Source organism: Merops nubicus, unplaced genomic scaffold (genome assembly GCF_000691845.1).
Source record: "Merops nubicus isolate BGI_N331 unplaced genomic scaffold, ASM69184v1 scaffold28326, whole genome shotgun sequence".
In the NCBI taxonomy this organism is placed as follows: domain Eukaryota; kingdom Metazoa; phylum Chordata; class Aves; order Coraciiformes; family Meropidae; genus Merops; species Merops nubicus.
Genome location: NW_008614822.1, coordinates 1899 through 2187, shown reverse-complemented (window position 1 = coordinate 2187; position 289 = coordinate 1899).

Sequence of the window (289 nt, the reverse complement as noted above, 5' to 3'; positions counted from 1 at the left end):
AGCCCCTCCATGACAAACCAAGGTTTACATTCCCAGCCCTGGGGCAGATTTTGCCACCCCCAGGGCCTGATTTATGCCCCCCAGTGCAGAACAGGGCTTACATTACCTGCCCTGGGGCAGATCTCTGCCCCCCCAGGGCAAACCAGGGCTTATGCTACCAGCCCTGGGGCAAATTTTGTCCCCCCAGGGTTAGATTACTGCCCCTTAGGGCAGACCAGGGCTTATACTACCAACCCCAGGGCAAACTTTACACCCCCAGGGCCAGATTTATACAACCCACACGCGCAAC